At 37.3% G+C, this 25,517-nt stretch overlaps 1 long non-coding RNA gene across 1 annotated transcript in view; it reads left to right on the top strand.

Moving 5' to 3' along the window:
* The window catches only part of LOC120581663 (uncharacterized), a 131,898-nt gene extending 106,751 nt beyond the window's left edge, over positions 1–25,147 (top strand). Inside the window, exons 3-4 of the long non-coding RNA XR_005647364.1 lie at positions 305–347; positions 24,738–25,147. This is a non-coding gene — a long non-coding RNA (uncharacterized LOC120581663). The remainder of the gene's footprint in view (positions 1–304; positions 348–24,737) is intronic.
* Positions 25,148–25,517: the final 370 nt, after the last annotated feature.

The following is a 25,517-nucleotide window of genomic DNA, read 5'->3' as shown; positions in this document are numbered from 1 at the left end:
TAAACTCTCTGGTATTCTGTCTTATAACTCTAGCCACCTTGGTTTCTGAAGATAAACAGCTTCATTTTTCCAACTCAGGGAGACTATGGTCCTTTGCCTGCAGTCACCCTCCCTGAACTATGGCCTAGAAAATTACGGCAGCCAGTAAGCTGGGGCTGCTATAAGACACAGGCGCCATTCTGAAAACACTTTTGTTTTCCATCTTTCAGGGTTTATTCTACATGTTGTCTGATGACCACTGTCTTGAAACTGACTAGTTCATATATTTTATCTTTTTTCCTTTTTATCTTTTTGGTTGTTTCAGGCAGAAGAATAAATCCAGTCCCTGATACTCCATTTTGGCTACAGTAAGTATGTCACAACTAAATTATTTTTTGTTGTTGTTGGAATAGAATTTTAATATGGTTTTTATTAGCTAATCAGATTATCTGAGAGAAGGATTATGAAGAACTAGGATTGAGAAAGGATCATTCTAGGAAAGAGATGGAGGCTGCAAGTGAGGGTATATAGCTTAGGTTGGTGTGAGAGCACTGGCAGGTGGGAGAGGGCTGATGTTACCAATCTCCACAGTGCTAGTGCAGCTGCAGAAAAATATCTATTTCTAAATCTTTAATCATTTGAAAAAATGGAATTATTATTGTAGCAAATGAAGTTTATCTTAAGATGCTCATATATCTTTTGCCTACCACAAATCTAGAAAAGATGAATAGCTTATTTGTTTCTTTATTTAGGAGTTTAGTAGTGGCCTTTCTATAGTGTGGTGAAGAGAAACCATTGCATTTTTTATAATGAGTATAATACTTTGATGGTTTATATCCACCTGTAAGAAGTAATTCTCATGAAATAGAATAAATGAAGGCTTTAAGAGGTTAAAAAAAGGAAGTTGGATTTTCAGAGGTAGAATCTTAGTATCTGAATAGAAAAATAATTGCTGGGAAAAGTTCTGACAAAGGAAAACTTGATCACAAATTTACATAAAGTATCTGTAATTATTTCTGTTGGGATAAAGGACTCTTACCCTAAACTCCATTCAGTGGACTATAGGATACGTATTCTCTTTGATTCTTCTGTGCCAACATTCCCTTAAAAGCAGTACTTCCTACTCACATGTTATATTTCATAAGTGAGAGCTGGGAATTGGTATCTTTCCTCTGCAACATAATGAACTATTCAATTTACTTTTTCAGTAGAGAAAAAAATAGAAACTAGGAGACTGAACTGAATATACCAATGCACAATTTTATTGATGCACTAAAGAATAAGTTAAAAATAAAAGTAAAAATGTAGTTAAAATGAAGTGAAATGGGATTGGTTTCCTATCTCATGGTTCTGTCCTTGGTGGGTAGAAAGTATTCAGGACTTGCAGGTTGCCACACAGCATGTAGTTTGAACTGGTAAGTGGTACTGAATGGCTCCCACTCCCACTCCCACTCCCACTCCCACTCAGCAATGTAGGTCTCATCAATGCAAATCTGGATGAAGCAGGACACCGCCTTTAAATCTGGTTGATGTAGTAGCCAGTGGTGCTGGTACGAGCACCATTCTGGAAAAAAAACTTGCTGAGGAGGTTTTCCAATACAAAGGGGGCCAGATCAGTTTAGCCAGCAGCCCCCCACTTCATAGACACAGAGGGTTTTTGTACTCCACGTGAACACAGTTTGAGCATTATTAAACTTGTGTACCATGTGAATTTCTGGTCTAGCATTGGCCTTATTTATTTCATCCTCATAAGACTGTTAAAATCTGCAGTATGAGGCCATTATTCTTATTAGGGACTCGAGTTCTGAGCTAACCTGCCGGATAGTTGGTATTGGCATAATATTTCACAGGCAGTGGCTGTATTGCTATTAGCTCTTCTGGCATGGTCTGTATGCTTGATATAAAATGAAGAGATAATTTATGGGGAGGGAGTGGAATTGAGGCATGAAAAGCCAAAGCACTCTTATTGAGTAAGCAATAAGATTGAGTAATCATACTGAGTAAGCAATATAATTAATGTTTTTCTTTTTTTTTTCTTTCTTTAAGTATATCAATTGTACCTAGTGAAAATTCTTGGTTCTGTTAAAATATTTTTTATATTTGTAATATATGCTCATGCAAGTGCTGTAGTAAGTGAGGATTCAGTCTTGAGTAGATCTCAAATGTCTAATTATTCTGAAAAATTACCCAGAATGTACATTTGGTAGTATATCATGCTCATACCCACACAGACACACAGACACACAAAGACACACATACACAGACACTCACACAGACACACACATGGATTTTCATTTAGTCACTCATTCAGCAATTATTTATTGAGCTTATATTTTTGGACTGACTGTGCTAAACACTGGAGATCAAAAGATGAATAAGACTCCCTGACTTTAAGGTTTCTGTATGTAATAAGATATAATTGGAGTGGTAATTTTTTTTCTTGTGTGAATTTTAAAATTACATTAGTGACATTGATCAGCATCGTATAAAAGAAAAGTTGAAGGTGTGAATTATGAAGTGAGTTTCAGACTGTGTTTGGAAAACCAATACTGACATAGATGTGAGAAAAGGGTTGGAAGTCATCTGTTTATTAAGAAACTGAATTCTGACTTACATTTTGCCTTCAGGAGTACAAGTAATTTGCTTTTCAGGAATGGTAACAGATCTACCTTCTACACTTCAGAATTTTTTTTCCCAGGCAGTTCTAATCATTTTGGAGTTATGACTAGTGCATAGGTGGTGCCTTTATACCCCCGATGCCATCAGAGATCACACCTTTCCTGTGAGGGAGGCTTGGCCAGTAGTGGCTTTATTTCCCAGTTACAGATTGACATCCAAACAGTAAGCAGTTTGTCCAAGGTCATGTGGCTACCAACTGTTGGAGCAAGGACTCACTTGGCTTCTGTAACCAAAGCCTACTAACTATATTAAACAAACTAAAACTTTCTTGGGTTCCCTTTGCCAGTTTTAAGAACAGCAGAAGAATGTTACTCCCATAAAAACTTGCAACCTTCTTTCCCCTCTACAGATGGCTAAGAATGAGCAGGATGGGCAACAGGAAGTGGATATGATGGGCAACAAATAAAAACCCATTATTCTTGGTTCTTACCTGGAAATTTTGTCTTTGAAAGGGGAAAACATTTTCTGAGGTACAGACACTACAAAAGTGTACCCCCTTCATCATGTTACAACAAAGAGGTAGATATTACGTTCTTCATTTACAACTAAAGAAACTGAATCTTAGAGGGTTGAAATAATTTGCTCCTAATTACACAAGTTGTAATTGGTTGTTTTTATTTAGGTCACATCTCCTATCAAGTGTTCTTTATCCTCTAGGTCCTTAGACAGGCGTGCAGGAGAAAAAAATGGAAGGATAGGATAACTAGGTTGTAAAAGGATGTGAGAAAAGCTAGGTGAATTAGTGCTGGCACAGGACAGCAGGAGGGTGGGGGGAGGTGGAGAGGGAGGGAGAGAAGTTGGTGGTGCAGATTATCTTTGGTATGTGTGAGTATTTAACATACTCTGGCTTCTTCTCCAGGCAGAACAATTTTCTCTTTATGTTCTTCCTTCATGTCAGAGGTAATATAATTCTTTTTGTGTTCTTTTTGTAGATATAATTATAGGAAACTTTTTTGAAAATACAATTTAGTAGAAGAACAAATTATTTTAAATTGTGTATTTATAAAACATATATTATTTTGGTGATTAAGTCCTAAAATTAAAATTCCAATGAGAGTTGTTTTTTTTTTATTCACAATTATAGCAGGGTTTTTCACATAGCTATATTGCTTCTCATGTCTTGGACCCATGTAGTACCTTTCTTATAAGGAAATCAAAGTATTCCAGTGAGCGGATGCTTACTTAGCAGCACAGAGGTTAAGATCAGATGCTTTCAGATCCTGGCTCTTGCACAGCTGTGTCACCTTGGGCAAGGTTCTCAACCTTTTTTAACATATATTTATCTACAAAATGGGATAATTTCTACCACACAGAGATGTTGTAAAGATTAAATGACACTTGTAATATGAGGTCTAATGCAAGACCGCGTGTAAAATAAGGGGGCAGTCACTGTTTTCTTCTCCTCTCTTTTCCACAGAATAGAGAATTGGCATCAATCTTGTTGCCTCATTTTGCAGATGGAGAAATAAAAACATAAATGAAGGATTTACCAAATTTCCCAGAAGAATCTAGTCCTATTAACTTCCAATTTGCTCTTCTAGCTACTTACTCTATTAAATCTGTATCTATAGACAGTGGAGAAACCCCATAGGGAATGAGCCTAATTTGGGGTTGTTGAAAGATGCCGATTCTCTCATTTTGACATTTTCCGGGGCTCTATTATGGGAAAGGTGGTTGCTTTTCATCTGCTCACTGAGAAGTTGCATGACTTTGGTCAAGTCATTTGACCACTCTGAGCCTCAGTGTTTTCATAACAGTTGGACTTCACCTCTCTTCTAGGACTTACATTTTTCCTTCTACTATTATTGTGTATAAACTTGCCTGTTTCCACCTTTCAATCCTAAATATGTGGAGAACAGATACGTGCTACTCAGTATTTGCACAGTGTCTTTTCCAGTGCATTTTATGTAACTAATCAGAAAAATTGTAACAGATTTGGTGTGAGATGGTATGAGGATGTTGAAATTGATAGTAAAGTTATGATTTTATTATAATAACTGTATACATACACATGCATATACTAACAAACTCACAAATACTCACTCAAGATTTTGCCATCTAAAGGGCATTGTGTGATTAATATGGTTGATTGTCCTTCTCAAATGAGCTTTAAGGTGACATTTTCCAAGGCTTCTTTTCAGCATTATGAAAATAGCCCTTTTCAGATGTGTTTGCTTGTTTATTGTTTCTCTTTCCTGCCAATATGTGAGCACCATGAGAACTGGAACCTGTTTGTCTTGTTCTCCATTGTACTCATTGTACTAGAATAGTGTCTAGACATAGTAAGACTTCAGCATATATTTGTTGAATGAATTATAATGAATAAACAGAAAGTTATCGCTTCCTTCATACTGTTTGCCTGTAGGGCAAGAGTACCAGAAAGATGACAAGGCCCACTGTTATAACCAGGTCACTTGTGTAGGCAAGTTACTAGGTCCCTTGTAAGGAAAAGGGGGCTTGTTAGGAGTCTACAACACCTGTAAGTGGCCACCTCAACAGGTTAAGAAATTTCAGTAAAATCCATGTTATGGGGACCTCTTATATTGACACGAGTTGATGCAAATAGAAGCTTGATATAATAACTCTAAATTAGGATAACAGAAGTTACATTTAATAGTTCTAAACAAAGATTACAGGCGCAGATAATCACACTGTAGTCAGTCACTCATATCATTTCTCATATCTTTTGGTTTACTTTTTACTCATTTGTCTAAATTTTCTTCTCTTTTGGTCTTATCACATTCCTTACGCTTCTATTTATCCTATGAAGAGGAGGAACTTTATGCCTAGAATTATTCCTTCTTTCTCCCTCTAATTGTTCAAGGCTCAGCTTGCACCCACTAATTTTAAGGGTTAAATCTCTATTTCCTTTACCAAAGACACCTGGGAATCCTGCTTGATAAGTTTTTCCTGCTTAGCATTTAATTTCATATTATTGATAACAATGACTTACTTCAGTGGATACAATTCTGGATGAATGCAACTCCACAAAGAAACCAAGAATCGTCTACAGTGCTATCCTGGAAGATTTTCACCCCTGTACATAGGAAGTGTTTGCAGCTCTCCTAGATTTCTCTCATTTTTCTTCTTTTCTACTCACTTGCAAAGTAGCTCCTACATTCCCGGTAGCTCTTTGAAATGAATCAATTTCACTGCATCCGTATTTGTCAAAGAGGTGACCATAGCCAACATCTGATTTGAGTTGTTCTGCTGAGAGATAATATGTCACTAAATAAGTCATTCTTATCTTGCAGGACATTCAATTTTATACTTTTAAGGATTTATGACCTTGAAATCTCTAAGAAGTCACTATTTAATTAAAACTTTGGAGGAGGGTAAATAATAATTAAGATATTAAGCAATGGGGCATTGTAAACAATATTTATCTTTTTATGTGTCTATAAAAATACTTTGCCCATAATTTCTATTCATATTGTTTTACTTAACATTGTAATATAAACATTTTCCATGCTGCTACATAGAACTTCATAATGATAATTTTTAATGGCTCTTTAATATTCCATCGAGTGCCTATACCATGATTGATTTAATCAATAATATTTAATCAATAATATTCCCTTACTATTGATTGCTTTCAACTTTTCATTAATCATTGTTTTGGTTATCTTTATGAATGTGTTCTTCATATTTTGTTTTTTTTAATATGGTATTTATTTTATAAAAATGATAAATATTAATTAGAAAAAGAACAAGCAATGTTGAAAAGTAAGACAAGAGCAAAAAATATCCATTCCCAATTTCACTATCTTTATATAGTGATAATTAATATTAAGTGAATATTATTCCAGATATCTTTCTATGCCAAAAGATTAATAATGATTCTATTGTGTAAATATTAAATCTACATCCTCTTAAATATGTGTCCATGAGCTCTCTACCTCTGGATCCAGGAGGCTTATATCACAAGAAAGGAAGGTCTGAGCTCAGTGAGTGTCAGCCTTGGCTGTGTGTTGGAATCTCCTCATGAGCTTTTAAAAAAACAATAGAGACACCTTTTCCAGAGATTTTTAAAGGCTTCAAGGTAAATCCATTCAGCTTTGAGTTTTAATACTGATATTTCTTTTTAAACCTCTATAGCAAAACAACAGTTTTGAAAGCTAGATGGTGTTGAGAAAGGAACTTTATAATGTCAAAATCTAGGTGTTATGGACTTGATCATTCAAGTGGATTATGGGAGAGAAACAGTGGTTAAATGAAAATAAAGAAATATTTACGTTGTATTCCTTGACCTGACCCTTTGAGGCTGGACCTTAGCATGGAGTGGCTTTAGAAACATCCGGAGAAGTAGTGAACCTCTCAAGACATAAGATCAAGCAGGCCACTTTCCTGGGAAAAGCTAGGGGGAAGCTCTTGGCTCTTGTGAGAATTTTAGTCATGTCTCAGTAAGGCTGGGGAGCAGTGGTACAGAGGTGATAGCAGAAGGCAGAAAAACGGATGAGTTTGGACAGAGCTTTCAGTTCCTCATGTTCTATGCTTGAAAGCAGAGGACCAGGAATATTCCTGAGTGCTTCAGAGAGGAGGTGCAAAATATCCCAGAGGGCTAAAGATATTCCAAGGAGAAGAGGCTACAGGACCCAGGTAAATGGTCAGAACCATGGGTCCCATTCAGTGATGGATGCATGAGTATTAGCTCCTCCCCTATCCAAGGGCCAGACTTCCATGGGCTCTGTCACAGTTCAGGGAAAGGCAAAGACCAACTTTTTATAGCATAGAGTCTTCAGAGAAGACTTGAAATTTAAGACTTCATCTTACTCCATGCACATTGCCCCAAGGTCATATAAGCATTACTTCTAATATATCCAGATGCTGTCTTGAAGAACAGCAAAAGAAGAACACAATTTTAAATATTTAAGCATTTACCTGGATCTTCTAAGGCAAGGCTAAATACAAACTAGCACGTTTTTATTACTAAATCTCACTGAATAGACTGGATTTTGGCAGTGGCATTGGCTGGCAAACTCTTTTCACGTGAAGTGTGTTCATTCTGTCATATAGCAGTCATTTTAACCATCAGCAGGATGACTTCCAGGGCTAGCTTCAAATCAGTATATATAAAGTTCAAAGACTTATAAATTATATATTATAGCCGCTTCCTTGGGCCAATTTATAGCTGTTCATTCACAATCTTTTTAGTGTTTAAACCTAAAATATTTACTAGAGATGAGAGCAATAGATGTTTTTGGCATTTGACCTCTGTAAAAGCCACAATTTTCTTTTAAAAGCTTTCTTTATGCCTAGGTCTGTCACTTTGGGGTCTAGTTTCTAATGTGCAAATGCTCCAAGCAGTTATTCTTAAAAAAACACATAGATCTACCAAAACACATTAGCTTTATTTCTAGGTGGCATTCTTGTTTTAAATACAACTATTATAACTATGAGAGCTAAGGTTATTGTCTCAGCTACACTGGGGAATTTTAAAGATTTAAAGAGATTGAACTTTGGAGAAAAGTTTCCCCTTCTTAATCCTTAACTGGTTGCAAACGTCCATGGGCCATATAATTGTTTCTTAACATTGTCTAGTGGATCAATATGATGCTTTCATGCCCTTTAGATTAGAAACTTCTGGCTTTAAATCCGCTAACATACTTTAGGATTAGAGCTGAAGTTTAATGTGCTGCTGTGACCACCAAGTGCTGGGTCACGCCTCACAGGTCACATCAGTGATTACTCAGGTGTAATAGGAACCTGGCAACTTTAAAGGATAAGCCATGGGATCTCTCCATCACCTCAGTGCTGCCTGTCTTCCCTCCCTCACTGCATCAGATATAAAGCATGCGTCGATGTAACAGCAGCATGGCAGATGAAAGGCTATTGGACAGGCATTACATTTAAGCCTTTGGGGAGAATGGAGGAGAACAGTGCAGTGGGAGCCAAAGTTGTGATGCTCTTTTCTTGCAAGTTTCTGTTTGGGTGTAAAAGTCCAGACTGGCCATGTGCGAATCATCCTGTCCAGTGCAGAGCACACTGTGGCAATGGAACTGTGGCTACTCATGTGCTTATAGCTTTGGGCAAAACTATCCAAGAACCTTTTGATCAGTTCAGATCAATGCAATTAATGACTCCATGGAGTACAGAAGGGGGCAATTTGTGTCAACATGGTTGTCAGGCAAGGGACGGGAAAGCTGAGTATCTAAACCTTGAGATGACAGTACTTTCCTCATCATAAATCTATAAAATTGGACTCTGGGTTATTGTTGCTTTGTTTTAGTGAAACAAGTTTTAGAACACGGTGGGCACATATTCTTGCGTTTTTAAAAACTCAAATCTGTGAAAGATATTATATAATGGGATCATTTAAGATTATTATTTGTATATGTAGATATGGCATGTGTGTTTGAAGACATGGAGACCAGACAAAAAGTTGACTTAGCCATGAGTCTCATACATAATGTACTTTATTACCACCTAGATTTGTTTGCTAATATTTTCTGTTCTATTATTTTTACATGTTGAATGGTGGACTTGAGCTAGATATTCTAAAATTCTTTTTATAGTGGTAATATAGGTGTGGCATATTATATTTTCCACAGATGGCTGTAAAAAAATATATATATGTCTCATGCTACATTTTATATATATATATTTGATAATGTGACTAACACTCCTTTCACCCAAAGCAGGGACTGTTTTTACCACTTGAATCTGGGTGAGGAACTTGTGACTGCTCTGACAAAAAGTGTGTCAACAGTGATGCTATGTGACTTTTAAAGTTAGGTCATTAAAAAAACATAGCTCTTATTAACCAATATCACCCCAATAAATTTAATAAAATTCAAAAAACAAAAAATTGCATGAGTATTAAAGTTTAAAAAAGAAGAGAATATAACATCTGCCTGGCTCTCTCCTCTTGGGATGCTTTTCCTTGGAACCCAGCTTCAATACTATGAGGAAGCCCAAACTAACCCATGAAGAGTGACTGCATGGAAAGGCGTGTGTGGAGAGGAGGTACGTTCCCATGTGGTGACTAGCAACAACTGCCACATGTGAGTGAATGAGACTTCAAATGATTCCATCCCCAGACAGACATCAAAGACAAGCCTTACCTGGCCCACAGAAACCATGAAAGAAGTGATTATTGTTGTTTTAAGCTACTGTGTTTTGGGGTGATTTGTTGTACAACATAGTAATTGCTACCTTGGAGAACTATGGGTCACTACTGACATCTGATTTGCATAAATGTTTCTCTTTAAATGGAGTGAAAAACTTGATAAGTCCTCTGGCCATCTGCCCTCTTACATGTTTAAGAGGTATATTCTTTTTCATACTTCCATGATAAGCACAGACAGCACCTTTTCCAAGAAACTTTTCCTAATACTCCTGAGTTGATTTAGATATCTTTTTTTTTCTTTTCTTTTCTTTTCTTTTCTTTTCTTTTCTTTTCTGGGATTCCTTAGTAAAATGTCAGCAGTTATCACACTGTGCTGTAATCATCAGTTTACTTGCCTTTTCTTTCTATTAGACTGTGAGTCCCAGAGAGCATGGGCTCTCTTCATTTTTCTATTTATAGTACTTTGCACCCTTTCTGGCACATGGTAGGTGCTTAATAAATTCTCACTATAGAATTATGCAATTAGGACTTAGTATATCCAGGACTTGATTTAGAAAACAATGGAAGGCAGATGAAGAAGTTTCTATAAGTGAGGTAGCATGAAATAATATTTCTAAGTGAAATTCTAAATAAAAATTTTTAAATAATGTCCCGAAGAGAAGTTTTTCTTTGTAGAAAGCATGCAAAACTTCAGCTGCCTCCAGAGAACATAAAAGAGTCATTGTTAAGGGCTGACATCTAGAAGGACAGTGATCTGTTCAACTTTTGGTGGGCTTCTCCAGAAACAATAGATGTCTTAGCATAACTGGGAGCTGGAGACATCACACAGGCTAGGGGGATTAGAGTTCCTGCTGTTACCTCCTTGACTTTAGGATCAGATGGAGGAGAAGCCTTAATCTTTAGTTCATTTCAGTTATCAACTCAGTGTGCCTCAGATGTTGCTGGAGATCTTATTATGAATGCAGATCCCCAAGCCCTTGGTTCAGAACTCTGAAATGTTAGTCTTGATTGAACCTGGAAGGTGCATTGTTAATAAGCTCCTCAGTTGATTCAGATACTGAAGATCCTAGGATGATATTTTGAAAACAAACAAACAAACAAACAAACATGATAAATTGAAGAATAAAATTTCCCTTTAGATACTTGTAGAAATTGGGTCCCAGAAACTGTAAAGTACTTGAACCAATTACAGAAACCAAATACAGAAACTTGATTCTTGAACTCCTAGCTGGGAGTATATTAAAGATTATCCTAGAAATTACTATAAATATGTGACATTTCTGGGTTGAATTCAGGATTTACTAGTTTTTTAATGATGTGTAACATAATCAAGGGTTGCTGTGAGAACAGAGATGGACCCTGAGTACATTTCCTCTCTTGATTATCTATCTCCCAGTTCTCCTTCTGCATAGTTCCTAAGCCTGTGTCACTCTTTCTCTATGATCTTATATTCCCTCACCCCTTGCCACACCTTGTATTTCCTCCCAACCTTACGTTCTCTTATGTGTTAAGTTCAGCCTGACAATTTCCAAGGCAAATTTATCACCAGAAAGATGTGACTGTGGTTTCCAGAATTTCGACCCCATTCCAGGGGACATAAATAGATTCCTGAGGTAAAGGGCTATGACATTTATAGCATAGCTGCTTTTATAACATTTGCTTTTAACCTCAGTTATTGAAAGTACAGCAAAAAAAAAAAAATCCATCTAAATTAACTATAATTAAACCATGCTTTAGCTATCTTTTGTAACTTTTATGGAACTGGCCCTCTGCTTTGATGATCAATGCACTCATCAAGTGTCACATTTCAGATGGCCTGATTCTCAAGTGGCTACATTACCTCAATATGGTTTCTTGTTTTTATTTAATGTAATAAATGATATTTGAAGCCAGCCCTTGATCCATCTCTCTGTCCTGGATCTCCTACAGTGCCTGCCTTGATCAGGGTTATTCCACCAGATGGAGATCATATTATTAACAGCAAAGAGGTCTGGAACCCCCATTTAACCCTCAGTGCAATATTTACCTGAAATTGCTATACATGAAGGATATAGGCTTTTTTACCCTAAAAAGATGAACATGTTAAAATTTTACAATTGAACTTTCTATGATGAGAAAACTGAAAAATTTATTTTTAAATGTAGAACAGTCTAACGGCAAACGGTTATGTAGAGATAATGAAGGGCTGGTTCTTTCCTGGACCCTGAGACAAGCCGGTACACAGTTATCTGATGGATAGGAGAGAGCTGGGGGAGCAATAGGAAACAAGGCACTGAGACTGTACGCTGTCAGTCCGTAGATGAGAATTTGTTTTGCAGCCATGTCAAGCCATCCTAGACTGGGTATGGTATAATAAAAATGCAACTTAATTTTGTCTTAGGAAGGGATCTCTAGAAGCAGAGCCTGACTTGTGCCTTCTTGTGCAACTGACTTATTGAGAGGGTAACTTTAGAAAAACAGAATGAAGAAAGCAAGATAGGGGAAAGGAAGAAAACAGCTTGTGGTTTTGACTGAAGCTTAGCTGCAGCCTTGTCCCATGGGGATCTCTGGTGTCCTCGCACCTGTAGTTGAGCTCTCCCTGGAGATCCCACCTTTTGTACTCTGAGTCTGTCATAGGCCTCTTTCTGGATGGTGGTGGATAGTGATATAATCTGAAGGGGCATCTGTTCTGTTGAAGTCAATTCTCTGGAGAGGGAGGCTGCCATGAGCCATGAATAGCCAACACTCACAGCAGGGTGGATGTGGTGACCTGCTGAAGGGGATCTGGGTGGGACATGAAAAGCATCTATTATGTCTATTGTCTATTTAAAATTTATTTAGTATGGAATTTTGGTTTTCCCTGACACCATGACTGTAGTTTTTCTGGTCACTCCTGGACAAACTGTTAGTCCTACAGTCTCTTTAAATTGAAAGACATCATTTTGATTAAGAAGTTAGAAGGTCCAGTTCAACATAATAAATGATACTTCTGACTTTATTCTAAGATAAGTCCATCTCCCTTCCCTCCCTACCACCATGCCAACTTCCTCAGGTATTGCATGGCAAGGCTGGTTATGTGTGGGCCTTCAGGAGAAAAAATGTGGGATGACTTCTTTGCTTGCTCACCACTTACCCTGATCTTGTTACTGACCCTTGTAGGGTTATAGTGGATCAGAAATCAGTGAAAAGGTGGCAGATGTTCTTCTTTAACTAACCAGTACTAGTATGAGATGATGGTTTTCTCTGGGCCTGGCAAGTGGATACTTTCTATCACAAATACTTATGTGGGTTTTTCAGAGGCTCTCTTTGCTAGGCCCTTGTGACTCTAAACCTCTTCTGTAGACAATGTTTTCTGTTCCTCTAGCCTTTGTTCTCCCATATGGCCCTCTTGGGCAGGAGTCATAGTGGCTTGAAGCTTGTTTCTTTCATGTAGAACCCACATCTGGTCCACAGGAGACACTCACTTACACATCTTTTGTCCTAGTGTCCTGGATTAGCAAACCAAACACAGCAGCAACCTTGTCCCTCCTGCCAAAGATTCTGGCCAACCTGTTTCACTTGCCTTCTGATTTTGCAGAGCAGAGATAGGCACCAGTCCATTGTGTTTATTTAATTCCAGGAGACTGATATCAAGTTCTACAGAGTCCTGCAGTGAAGCCACTATCTTATTTTTCCTCCGTAGTTTATCATGACAATTTTCAAATATCCAGTGAAGTTGAAAAAATTTCCATTATATTTTATTATGCTCATTTTGTTATATATATATATATGTATATATATATAAATTTATTCATTTCTTTATCCATCCACCAATCCATCTTATTTTTGATACATTTCAAAATAAATTGCAGACATTTGTATACTTCCCTGTGTACACCCCAGCATGCATATCATTAACAAGTTCAATATATGTTTATACACTTTAGATATAAAATTTACAATTAAATGTATGCATCAAATGTACTTTCATTGCATTTTTAAAAAAATATTTTATTAGTTTCAAGTGTATAGTACATCGATTAAACATTTATATAGTTTATAAAATGATCCCCTAATTGCTCTTTCTCTCCTCTGGCTCCTCTAGCCAATACATAAATGCTAACTGCATTCCCTATGCTGTGCTCCCCAGCCCTGTGACCATCTATCAACTACTAATTTGTACTTCTTTAACCCTTCACCCCATTCTCCCCGTCCCCCAACCCCCCTCCCCCTCTGTCCATCACCAGATTGTCCTCTATATTTGTAACTCTGTTTTTGATTAGTTTGGTTTTTTGTGTGTGTGTTCCTTAGATTCCACATATAAGTGAAATCATATGGTATTTGTCTTTGTCTGACTTATTTCACTCAGCATAATAACCTCTAGGTCCATTCATGTCATTGCAAATGGTAAGATTTCATTTTTTTAATAGCTGAGTAATATTCCATTGTAGATGCGAACCATAACTTCTTTATCCAGTTGTCTGTCGATAGGTGTTTAGTTTGCTTTCATATCTTGGCTATTGTAAATTGTGCTGCCATGAATATTGGGGTACATAGATCTTTACGAATTATTGTTTTGGTTTTCTTTGGGTAAATACTCAGAAGCGCAATTGCTGAGTCAAAAGGTATATCCACTTTTAATTTTTTGAGAGACCTCCAGACTGTTTTCCATAGTGTCTGTACCAATTTGCAATCCCGCCAACAATGTTTGAGGGTTCCCTTTTCTCCGTATCCTCGCCAACACTTGTTCTTTGATTTATTGATGATAGCCATTCTGACAAGTGTGAGGTGATATCTTATTGTGGTTTTAATTTGCATTTCTCTGATGTTTAGTGACTTTGAACATCTTTTCATATGTCCATTGGTCATCTGTATTTCCTCTTCGGAGAAGTATCTGTTCAAGTGTTCTGCCCATTTTTTTAATTGGATTGTTTTTTTTTGTCGTTGAGTTGTAAGAGTTCTTTATATATTTTGGATATTAACCTCTTATCAGATGTATCATTAGCAAATGTATTCTCCCAATCAGTCAATTGGTTGTTGTTTTCTTTTGTTGATGGTTTCCTTTGCTATACAAAAACTTTTTAGTTTGAAGTAGTCCCATTTGTTTATTTTTTCTTTTTTTTCCCTTGCCCGAGGAGATTTATCTGAAAATAAATTACTGTTAGTAATATCAGAGAGTTTACTACCTATGTTTTTTTCTAGAAGTTTTATGGTTTCAGGTCTTACATTTAAGTGTCTGTTCTTGTATATGATGTAAGACGATGGTCCAGTTTCCTATTTTTGCGTGTATCTGTCCAGTTTTCCCAACACTATTTATTGAAGAGATGGTCTTTACTCCATTGTATATTCTTGTCTCCTTCATCATATATTAAGTGAGCATATAGGCATGGATTTATTTCTGGGCTCTCTATTCTTTTCCTTTGATCAATGTGTCTGTTTTTATGCCAGTATCATGCTGTTTTAATTACTGTAGCCTTTTAGTATAGTTTGATATCAGGTAGTATGATACCTCCAACTGTATTGTTCTTTCTCAAGATTGCCGTGGCTATTTGGGGTCTTTTATGGTTCCATATAAACTTTATGATTGCTTTTTCTAGCTCTCTGAAAAATGCCATTGGTATTTTGATAGGATTGCATTGGATCTATAGATTGCTTTGGGTAGTATGGCCATTTTAATGTTGTTGATTCATCCTACCCATGACCACGATATATGCTTCCATTTATTTATATCTTCTTCAGTGACTTAAAATTTTCTGGGAACAGGTCTTTTACCTCCTTGGTTAATTTGATTCCCAGGTGTGTTATTGTTTTTGATGCAATTGTAAATGGGATTGTTTTCTTAATTTCTGTTTCCAAAAGTTCATTATTGGTGTATAAAAATGCCACTGACTTCTGAATATTTATTTTGTAACCTGCCACTTTATTGAATTCATTGATCGGTTCTAACAGATTTTTGGTGCTCTTTAGAGTTCTCTACATATAGTATCATGTCATCGGCAAATAATGAGAGTTTTACTTCTTCCTTTCCAGTTTGGATACCTTTTCTTTCTCTTTCTTATCTTATTGCTATGGCTAAGACTTCTAATACATGTTGAAGAAAAGTGGTGAAAGTGAGCTTCCTTGTCTTGTTCCTGATCTTAAGGAAAACGCTTTTAGCCTTTCCCATTGTGTTAGTTGTATGTTTGTCATATATGGTCTTTATTATGTTGAGGTATGTTCCCTCTATTCCCTCTTTGCTGAGAGTTTTTATCTTAAATGGATGCTGGATTTTGTTGAACATCTTTTCTGCATCTATTGATATGATCATATGGTTTTTATGTTTCTATTCGTTAATGTGGTGTATTACATTAATTGATTTGCAAGGTTGGATACCAACCTTGCATCCCAGAAATAAATCCAACTTGATCATGGTGTGTTATATTTTTAATGTATTTGCTGAATTTGGTTTGCTAATATTTTGTTGAGGATTTTTGCATCAATGTTCATAAGAGATATCGGCCTATAGTTTTCTTTATTTGTAATGTCTTTGTCTAGTTTTGGAATCAAGATAATGGTGGCCTCATAAAAGGAGTTAGGGAGCCTTTCCTTTTCTTGAAATTTTTGGAATGGTTTGAGAAGAATAGATGTTAATCATTCTTTGAATGTTTGGTAAAATTTGCCCGTGATGGCATCTGGTCCAGGACTTTTGATTTTTGGGAGATTTTTGATTACTGATTCTGTTTCATTGGTGGTAATTGGTCAGTTCAGATATTCTGTTTCTTCTTGACTCAGTCTTGGGAGATTGTATATTTCTAGGAGTGTGTCCATTTCTTCCAAATTGTCCAATTTGTTGGTATATAATTGCTCATAGTATTTTCTTTTGATCCTTTGCATGTCTGTGGAGTTCATGGTTATTTCTCCTTTCATATCTGATTTTATTTATTTGAGTCCTCTTTCTTTTTTCCTTAATAAGTCTGGTAAGGATCTGTCAATTTTGTTTATTCTTTCAAAGAACCAGCTCTTAGTTTCATTAATCTTTTGTATTATTTTTATAGACTCTATTTCATTTATTTCCACTGGGATCTTTATTATTTCCTTCTTTCTATTCATTTTGGGCTTTGCTGTTCTTTTTTTAGTTCTTTTAAGTTTATGGTTATATTGTTTATTTGAGCTTTTTCTTGTTTCTTGAGGTAGGCCTGTATTGCTATGAATTTCCCTCTTAGGATTGCTTTCGCCATGTCCCATAGATTTTGAGTCGTGTTTTCATTTTCATTGGTCTCTAGGTATATTTTGATTTTTTCTTTCATCTCATTAATAAGTCGTTCATTGTTTAGTAGCATGTTATTTAGCTTCCATGTGTTTGTATATTTTCCAGTTTTTTCTTGTAGTTGATTTCTAGTTTTATACCATTATGATCAGAGAAGACAGTTGATATGATTTCAATCTTCTTAAATTTATTGAGACTGGTTTGTGTCCTAACATGTGGTCTGTCCTAGAAAATGTTCTATATACACTTGAGAAGAATGTATATTTTGATGATTTGAGGTAAAATGCTCTGAAAATATCTATTAAATCCATCTGGTCGAGTGTATCTTTTAAACCTATTGTTTTCTTGTTGATTCTTTGCCTGGAAGATCTGTTCATTGGTGTCAATGGGGTGTTAAAGTCTCCTACTATGAGTATATTACTGTTGATCTCTCCTTTTATGTCAGTCAGTAATTGCTTTATGTATGTAGGTGCTCTTATGTTTGGTGCATATATGTGTACTAGGGTTATGTCCTCTTGATTTATCGATTTTTTTATCATTATATAATGCCCTTTTTTGGTCTCTTATTATAGCCTTTGTTTGAAAGTCTATTTTATCTGATATAGGTATCACTACCTTGGATTTTTTTTCCATTTCCATTTGCATGAAATGTCTTTTTACATCCCTTTGCTTTCAGTCTGTGAGTGTCATTTGATCCAAAGTGGGTCTCTTGTAAACAACATATGCATGGGTCTTGTTTTCTTATCCATTTGGCTACTCTGTGTCTTTTGATTGGAGCATTTAATCCATTTACATTTAAAGAGATTACTGATAGGTAGACAGTTACTGCCATTTTATTATTCATATTTGTTTTTTTCTATTTTCTTTTTTACCCTTTCTCTTTTTCACAGAAGACCCTTTAACATTTCTTGTAATGCTAGCTTGTTGGTGATGAATTCCTTAAGCTTTTCCCTCTCTGGGAAGCTCTTTATCTCAACTTCCATTTTAATCAAAAGCCTTGCTGGGCGTAGAGTATTCGTGGTTGTAGATACTTGAATATTTCTTGCCAGTCTCTTCTGGCCTGCAAAGTTTCCATTGAAAAAATTAGCAGACATTCTTATTGGGGTGCCCTTGTAAATTACTAGCTGTCTTTCTCTTGCTGCTTTTAAGATTCTCTCTGTCTTTGACCTTTGGCATTTTAATTATGTTGTGTCTTGGTATGGGTGTGTTTGAATTCTTCGTTTGGGACACTTCGTGCTTCCTGAACTTGTATGTCTAATTCCTTTGCCAGATTAGGGAAGTTTTCTGTCATTATTTCTTCAAACAGATTCTCAATCCTTTGCTCTCTCTTGTCTCCTTCAGGTACTCCTATGATTTGGATATCATTGCTCTTCGTGTTGTCCCAGAGGTCTTTTAAAATATTCTCATTTTTTAAAATTCTTTTTTTCTTTTTGTTGTTCTGATTGAGTATATTCTGATACCTTGTCTTCTAGTTCACTGATTTGATCTGCTTCATTCAATCTACTGTTGAATAATTCTGGTGTAGTCTTCATTTCAGTTATTGTATTCTTCATTTCTGTCTGGTGCTTTTTTATGGTTTCTATGTCCTTTTTTTATGCTTACTGTCTCTTCATTGAGGTTCTCATTGTGTTCATCCATTCTCCCCCTATGTTTATCGAGCATCCTTATAACCATTATTTTGAACTCTGTGTCTGGTAGGTTGCTTGCTTCCATTTCATTTAGCTTATTTTCCGGAATTTTCTCCTGTTGTTACATATGTGGCATGTTTCTTTGTTTTCTCATTTTATTAGCCATTCTGTGTTCATTTCTATGTGTCAGGAATGTTTGTTTTATCTCTCAGCCTTGGCCAGATGGCCTAATGTGGAAGGTGTCCTGTGTGGCCCAGTGGCACACTCTTCCTGATCCCCTATGCTGGGGCCTCTGGACATGATTTTTGTGTGGATTGTGTGTGATCTTCTGTTGTCGCCTAGACTGTATTATTGTTAGTACATCAATGGGATGGGATTAAAGCTCTGGCTAATTGTGGGAATTGGCTATGCCCACAAGGTAAGAGTTGCCATGTGGGAGCTGACCCCACTGAGTGGGATTTGCTCTCGCAGGCTTGTGTACTTGTTGCAAACACCCTTTGTGTGTACCAGTAATGGGGCTAGTCGGGATTTGCTCTGTTGTGGTCTAGTGCCAGCCTCCAGATGCGCTGGTTTTGTGGTACCTTGGGAGGGGCTCCCCAGTAGGCCAAGGTCAGCTGTTGCTTTTGATTGCTCAGGGCTGCCTGGTGGGAGCTACAAAGTGATCTGCAGATGGTTGTTGCCTATACTGGATCTATAGGTAGATCCAGTGGAAGAGACAACGCTGTAGGCAGCAGTCTGGTTATCCCTTGTCCCTGATCTCGGGCAGTTTAACAGAAGGACCAATGCTTCTCAAGGCCTGACACTGCCTGTCAGTTGCCTGCAAGTCTCTGAAACTGGACGAGCCTCTGGGTGATATGTGCGTTGGATGGTGCAGGGACCCTGGTGGTCTCATGGATCTATTGAGCAAATTTACTCCTGCCACTGCAGTGTCAGTTTACATGCCAGTGCCATCTCTGTAGCTCCCTGTACAAGTTTCCAAATGTAGGAAGGTTAGCCGCTACCCACCTTGGGCCTGAAGGTGCCACCCCAGGGCAGGGGCACAGTCTATCAATGTGTGGCGGGCACTTGTGTATTGGATGGAGCAGGAGCTCAGGGAGTCGAAGGCCATCAGGCTAGTAGCTTCAGTTTTCTGCAATTTCTATGTCTACACGTTCCCACAGTAGTCACAGATCATATAGAGACAAGTTGCACTCTGGGGCAGTCCCACATACCCCTGAGAATGCCTCAAGGTATTGCAGCTTGTATAGGCAGCAGTGGCCTGCCCTCAACTGTTTTCCTTGAAATACACTTACTGCACTAGCCAAGGTCTGTTGCCTATACAGAAGTCAACCCCAGAGCTAAGCAGGGCACGTGAGGCTGCCTGTCAGTGGACTATAGGCACTTTATAGCTTGAATGAAGTGAGATCTTCAAGAAACAATGGCAATCAGGCCAATACAGGCTTAGTTTTGCTGCAACTTCTGTGCCTGGGCATTTCCTCTATAGTCACAGATCACGGTGAGACCAGCTGCCATTTGAGGTGGTCCCACAGACCCCTGAGCTCCCTGGACGCAATATTGCAATTCTTGCAGGTAGCAGACATCTGCCTGCAACTGGTTTCCCTGCAGTGCCTGCCCTGTGCTAGCCAAAGTTTGTTGCCTGCGTGGATTGAGAGACGGGGGTGGGTGTGGGTGAGGGGGATGGGGAGGGCTGTGGCAGTTCACTGTTGATGGGTAGCCTGGGCCAATTTTTGGGTTGGGTGAGGTGGGATCTCAGGGAGACAATGGCTGTCAGATCAATACAGCCTGAGTTTTGCTGCAACTTTGGTAACCGTTCAGGCATTCCCACAGAAGTTCCAGATCACAGTAAGACCAGTTGCTGTCTGAGACTGGCCCACACGAGATCTGCTGAAGTTTGTGTTGGCAGCAGTTGCTTGAAACTGTCTCTGAGAGGTGGGCTCACAGCGCTGGCTGCCAGCTGTGAATGTTTGTCTCTGACTTGGTGCAGGGCATGGCAGCCATCCAGAAACAAAAGCTCCCAGCAATTTGTGGGTTGGGCGGGGCAGGCTGATCCCTTCTGAGCAGTGCTTCCTAATGGCCCTGTGGGAGGGGTCTACACAGTTAAGCTGGTGGGGTCTGTAGATTGCCTGGTAAGGGGGCCGGACTAAGGCACAATGGTGGCTACCCTTCTAGCTCTCATTCTTGCACCAGATAATGCAGACTTTCTCAGTATGAATCTGGCGTGAGCCTCTGACCCACCGCTGGTGTCCTGCATGAGTGTCCGCAGATCAGAAAGCCTGTGCGTGGGCCCTTCAAAGGGGCATGGAGGGTTTCAGTCTCCTTCCGTCTCACCCAGACGGCCGGAATCCCCTCTGGTTTTTACAGTTGGAGTTATTGGTAATTCCTCTTCCCTGGGCTGGGAACCTGGGCTAGGGAATCCCCAAACGAGGCTAGGATCCCCCTCTCCTTCAGGGGAGCCTTTGCAGCCTCGCTCTTTTCGTGATCCTCCACCACCCGTGGGTGTGGGTCCAGCCTGATTTGTGACTTTGCCCCTCCTACCGGCTTCGATGCGGCTCCTTTATATTATCAGACATGCGTGTTATGATCAGCTGGACTTTAGGTGATTCTCCATGTTGATTTATTTTATAATTTGGTTGAAATTTCAATGCAGACCTGGGAGGAGACAAATTGCTTTTATACAGTCTGCCATCTTCCCTTCAATCCTCTACTTTCATTGAATTTTGAAAAATGATTACCCCTGTGTGATCCAAAATTTTATCAAAATATAGACACCATCCCAGAAAGTTCTTCCATACCTCTTCAATGTTAATCCCCACATCTCTCACCTACTAGAAGCAACCAGTTTTTGTTTTATTTTTCCACTATAGATCAGATTTAGTGTTCTAGAACTTGAGATAAATGAAATTGCTGAATGCATATTTCTTTGTGTATGGATTATCTCACTTAGCATAATGTTTCTGAGACTCATGTTGTTATACGTATCAGTAATTCCTTTTTATTGCTGAGTAGTAGTCTCATTTATGACTATAGCATGTTTTGTTTATCTATTCACCCATTGATAGACACCTAGACTGTTTTCAGTTTTTGGCTAACATGAATAAACGGAAATCACTGTATTGACTTGAAATGAAGAGAGGAGCTCATTCTACTCCTGCCTTTTAGTGATAGGAGGATAGAGTGGGAATTTAGAATTGCAGTAAGGGAACAGTTCTTTCCAAAGAAATTTCTTCATATATTCACTCTGATCTGTAACCTGCTTGATCCTTTTAAACCTTCATTGAGGGTCAGTCATGAATTGATTCTATGCTGCCTACTTTGAAAATGAACAAACGTTTGTTCTGTTTGATAGCACACTTTGGTATCTGACATCTGTAGTATCTTGGTGTCTCAGTTGAAACTTCCAATCTAGTAAACTCTGGTAGTCATTATTCTTTGAGTTTCAGCAGAAAGAAAGAGCTACTTTGCTGGAGAGGGACTAATGAGGCTATATAGGCTGAACGTTTCAGAGAAGTTGAAGAGGAGGAATTCGCTCACAAATAGCTGTGGCTGTCTAGTAGTGCTCTAGGCATGAGTTTCTCACATAATGTCAAATAACAAAGCCAACTAATAGGCTTCTGTTGTTCCTGGTGGCTTGTTGGAGGAGGCTCTTGGATTCCTGGTGTCATGAATTCATTGATGAGAATGACCTCCATCAGTCACCGCTAGCGAAGATAGCCATGAACAAGGAGGTATTGGATTCAGCTTCGGTAATAAATTTTATGTCATGACAGACATGGCAATGGTGCCCTTGCTGCTCTTTGCATTCTTAACTGACTGCACTATTTCCATAGAGATGAAAATCTATGGAGACTCCAGAAGATGCATCTTCAATGATGATCCATACTGAAGCAACCATGCTATGAGAAGGGGCAATTCTCAGCTATTGTCCTATTTTAAGTAGTAACAAGTAATAAGAAGTTAATGAGAATATCGAATATTAAAACTGATTCTGCTTCATTTTAGTATGTAAATTTGCAAAGAATCTCAGATAACCTTGTAAATTTGGTTCACTATTCCCGAAATATTGGGATGGTTAGCTAAAGTATATTGGTTATAAAGAAATGCAAGAGAGCATTCAGAATTAATGTATAGTAAAAAGAAGAGGTAAAGAAAGCTGAAAGACAGCTAATAAACTTTTACCTCTTTTTCAGTAGGATCTAGAAATGGAACAAGATTTCTAAGCCTCTTGAGGATAGGAACAGAAATTTAAGTGTAAATACTCATGCATGTTTGTTATTTATGAGAAAGAACACTATTTTCTTTAAAACCCAGTTAATATCAAGGAACTAATTCAGTAATTTTCTTATCCTAGTCCTAAATTCGATCTTGAGAACATTTTATCAAAGTCTGAGTTTTTCTCTAAAAATTTCCCTCAGTCATTGTGGAATAAGATTTAATTTAATTTTTTAAAAATAAATATATAATTTTAAATATGTACTTAATTTATCAGGAATATAAGGTCTCTTATCAGCTCCTGTTTCTTTTAGGGAGAAATAATAACAAGGTTCTAAATTCTCAGTGTGGCTTCCTTTATAATCTTAGAAATCCTTGGAGAGGTTATGGTATTTGGATTAGAGGATAAATCATAGAAAATGTATTATGGTGCTTAAGAAAATGCTATGTAGATAGTTAATGCTTAGTTAAGTGAATTAAATTATTTTTAATAGTATACCTTTCCAATAAAAATGATTAACAAAATGCTATGTAACAGATGAAAGCAATCAAGTAAAGTACAACAACAATAAGATAAAAGTATAACTATAAGGTAAAGCTAGGGGTAATATTAAAACACTGAATAAATATTTAAGATCTTAGAGAAACAGTACCAATATTTACCTCTGAACTTTCTGGCAATCGATAAAAGAGGAAAGCAATCAAGGCAATATAGTTCACACATCTGTAAGGTTAAATGAATCAATTTTTCAAAGGAAGCAATCTGCTATTAATTGTTGAGAATGACTTTTGCCTGTAGGTCATTTTTAGGATGACAAAGGATTTGTCATGAATGATGTTCTCAACAATATCCCTATAGTAACATTCCTTGGTGTGTGCAGGTTGTGTAATACCAGTGTGATTCAGTAAAAGCAGTTTTAAATTTTTCCTTTGAGAAAGAGAGTGCAGAAAAGAAGATACCCTTTATATACAATACAGTTTGTAGTTCAGTCTAGGGATAAATTGTTGTGAATGTTACAGGAGTGGATGGGCTACTTGTTCTTTGGGCAATTTTCCAGAAATACTGTTTCCAAAATTTTGATAAGTACTGTGTCAGTGAATTTGAGGTTATACTTTCTGACAAGCACTTGGACTGGAATTATTCTCTCACATTTATTATGGCTTTAATGTTCTGCTGCTCTTTGGATAATGTAGACATCTTTTCATGAAGTTTGAGAAGCTTGATTCAGGAGGGAACCTTAACTTATCAGGAAGATGAGTTGAGAAGAGACTAAGGGCAGTGTCATGATTTTTCTTGGAAAGGAAAACAGAATCTTCTCCAATTCATGAACAAATGGTTACCTGGGACCTCTTAATTTGACACCAAAGAACATGGCCATTCTAATTTTAATTTGGAAAATGTTTCCAAATGCCTCCTTTAGTCATAAAAGTTTTAACAGCAAATTTCTCAGTTGAATTCTTCAGGATAAAGAATTGCGAAATGTACCTGTTAGTAGGTAAATGGGTTGATTTATAGTATAGAATTATTAGCTCTCAGTATTGGAGATGATTACTTTGGCTCTTCAGCTTTGGAGAAGTTGGTAACATGCTCTTATTCCTAATGGCTATTATAAACCAGGCACAACATCTATAGACGTCATGCCTAGAGTATAATAATAGGGAAACATTATACTTAGATAAGGACTTGACTATTTAATGTATCTGCAAAACATTTTCACTCAAAACATATTTATGTCCTCTCAGTTATAGCAAGAGTAGCAGATAGGCTATGTTTATTTTATAGGTGGTCTGTTTAGGGAACAATTTTAAAATGTGTCTTTCTCTTGGACACACATAGTAACAGAGTCAGGTTTAGAATAAATGCTTCTGATTAGAGTTACTCTTGCTACAAGACTGAGAAACATTCACAGTAATCAGCCAGTTAAACAATCAACTAATTAGACATGTATATCTTGTTTTCTCTCTTCAGTGGTTTCCATATATGTGATAGATGAGTAGTAATCCTGCTACCATTCTTTTTAAATGAAATTAAGTGCAGAAAAATGAAAGTGGACCACCATTTTACACCATTCACAAACATTACCTTGAAATAGATTAAAGACTTAAGCATAAGACCTGAAATTACAAAAGTCCTAGAAGAAAACAGGGAAAATCTCCTTGACATCGGTTTTGGCAACAGCTTTTTGAATATGACACCCAAAGCACAAGAAACAAAAGCAAAAATCTACAAGTGGGACTATATCAGATCATAAAGACTTTGCACAGCCAAAGAAACTATCAACAAAATGAAAAGACAACTTGTGGAATGGGAGAAAATATTTGCAAAAGATATATATCTGCAAACTATATATCTGATAAGTAGTTACTACTCAAAATTTATAAAGAAATCATACAACTCAATAACAGAAAATGCTAGTCTGATTAAAAAATGTGCAGAGGAACTGAACATATAGCTTTCCAAAGAAGACATACAATGGCCAACAGGTACATGAAAAGATGCTCAACCACCTAAATCTCAAGGAAATAAAAGTCAAAACCACAGTGAGATATCACTTCACACCTGTCAGAATGGCTGTCATCAAAAAGACAAGAAATAAGTGTTGGCAAGAATGTGGAGAAAAGGGAATCCTTGTGGACTGTGGGTAGGAATATAAATTGGTTCAGTCACTATGGAAAACAGTATAAGATTCCTCAAAAAATTAAAAATAGAACTACAGTATGATCCAGCAATCACACTTCTGGGTATATA

Source organism: Pteropus medius, unplaced genomic scaffold (genome assembly GCF_902729225.1).
Source record: "Pteropus medius unplaced genomic scaffold, Ma_sr-lr_union100, whole genome shotgun sequence".
Classification (NCBI taxonomy): domain Eukaryota; kingdom Metazoa; phylum Chordata; class Mammalia; order Chiroptera; family Pteropodidae; genus Pteropus; species Pteropus medius.
This window is presented reverse-complemented; position numbering and strand designations above follow the sequence as displayed.